The 1,887-nt window shown below is 44.1% G+C and overlaps 1 long non-coding RNA gene across 2 annotated transcripts; it reads right to left on the reverse strand.

Annotated features, from left to right (window-relative positions):
* Nucleotides 1–348: 348 nt before the first annotated feature.
* Nucleotides 349–1,448, reverse strand: LOC140689148 (uncharacterized). Of its 2 annotated transcripts, none has more exons than XR_012064023.1 (3): nt 1,192–1,448; nt 686–760; nt 349–498 (listed from the first exon to the last, which is right to left on the reverse strand). It is a non-coding gene; the product is annotated as an uncharacterized lncRNA (long non-coding RNA). The 2 variants fall into 2 exon arrangements; XR_012064022.1 differs by lacking the exon at nt 1,192–1,448 and adding an exon at nt 847–990.
* Between the last annotated feature and the right edge of the window lie 439 nt (nt 1,449–1,887).

The raw sequence follows: 1,887 nt of genomic DNA on the forward strand, positions 1-1,887 counted from the left end.
TTCTGGGTTCCTCTCCCTCACCATCTTGTACATATGCTGTTATTGCTCTTAGAACACAGTCTTGGACTGTGTTATCTGTATGTGCGTCTTCTCCATTGGAGTGTGAGTTTATTGAAATCAGGAACAAAGCAACTGTCCTACCAGGATGAGAACAGAATCCCTTAAAGATGCCCTGTAAATTATCGGTAATCGGATTACAAAACAAACATACAGTGGACCAACAGACTGAAATAAGTGGCCAAAACAATACTGATACTGACAATACCAGTAATGAGCATCACAACGGTGACTAGTGCTTGAACTAGTGTGTGTTGACTGTGTACCAGGCACTGATCAAAACACTTTGTACATATATTTTTTATTCAGTATTCACCACAATTTGTTGGAATTTACTATTAGTTTCCCTAATTTATAAAGGTGGGTGAAGGAACTTGTCCCAAATCATACAGTTGCTTCTCTGAGATACAATCCAGGTGGTCTGTTCACAGAGCCCAAGGTCTGTGAAATGGGGAAAAATGAAATTTAGCACCTAATTACAGAAGAACCCTGGCCAAATTATAGATTATACAGAACCAATAATTACAATAACAGAATTACAATTACACATCAAGGACTCTTGACATAATACAGATTATTCTACCTTCAACAAATAGGAATTTATGTCCCGTAAGTTTACAAATTCTACCTTCTGATTCTGTGTTCTTGGTGACATACAGTATTCGCTCTTGAGGCTACTTGTAGAAGAGCCTTTATGCTGTTACTGTAGGGAAGATAAATGAACGGATGAATGAATATTATGGTCGGGGCTTCACATCAGTGATTATCTCACATCACGTCCTGACAAACCTCCTAGCAGCCCCAATGTATAGCTTAGCACACGCTGGCTCGGAAAGGTCCAGCCTTTTCCCCAGGGTCAGACAGCTGGTGGATGGCATGGCCGTCCCTTCTCTCAGCCCACACTGCCCATCCGGATTGTTACTCTCAGCCCTGTTTGTCTCCGGTGACGAGGGGCGTGGCTAACTGGAATGTACCCAGAAAGGCGCGGCCAGAATGCTGAGTAGCCTAGTAACCATGTCGCATGGGGAACAGCTGAAGGCATGAGAGCATTTGGCCTGGAGTAAAGGAGACTCAGGGAGATGGAATCACAACCTTAAAATATTTAAAGTGGCATCAAGTGGAAAAGGGATTAACCTGAGGCCATGGAGCTCTAGAGGGTGGGTCCAGGAGTGCTGCGGAGGAAGTGAAAGGGAGGCAGGTTCCAGAGAGAAGAAAGAGCTTCCTCGTGTTTGGAGATGTACTGTAGTGGGGAAGATCATCTTGTAAGAGTCAAATGACCAGTTGCCAAGACGTTGCGGGGGGAGGTGCTACGTGGAACTTGCCTACTTTCTGTCTCCTGGACTTTATGTGATTAAATAACTTGGCAAGGGGCCGAGGGAGAGCACTTTACTCTCCACGCGATGACATCATAATACTTACATAACTCATCATTAACAATAGCAGATTATTACCATTTATAACGCTTTCTTCCAAATCATCGTTGTTTATGTTGTTTCCTCAACTATGAAATGATGATGATGATAGTACTGTCCTCCTGGTGTTTGTTGAGAGGATTCAGTGGCCAGAGATCTCTGAAGTGCTGGGAACGCTGCCTGACACACGGTAGGCATATGACTTTTACTATAACATCGTTCATGGTAATACGTACGTGCATACCGTCACTGGACTCCTCCTGTGTACTGCACACAGTGCTGAACTTAGGCCTCACTACATCCCAGGTGCAGGTATCAGTATCTTTGTTCACCAGGTGCGAACGCGCTGTGCTCAGTGCACCATGCCGTGATTGTTCAACTATCCCTGTCTCCAAACAAATCGGCTTGAAAATTCATG

Source organism: Vicugna pacos, chromosome 25 (genome assembly GCF_048564905.1).
Source record: "Vicugna pacos chromosome 25, VicPac4, whole genome shotgun sequence".
Classification (NCBI taxonomy): domain Eukaryota; kingdom Metazoa; phylum Chordata; class Mammalia; order Artiodactyla; family Camelidae; genus Vicugna; species Vicugna pacos.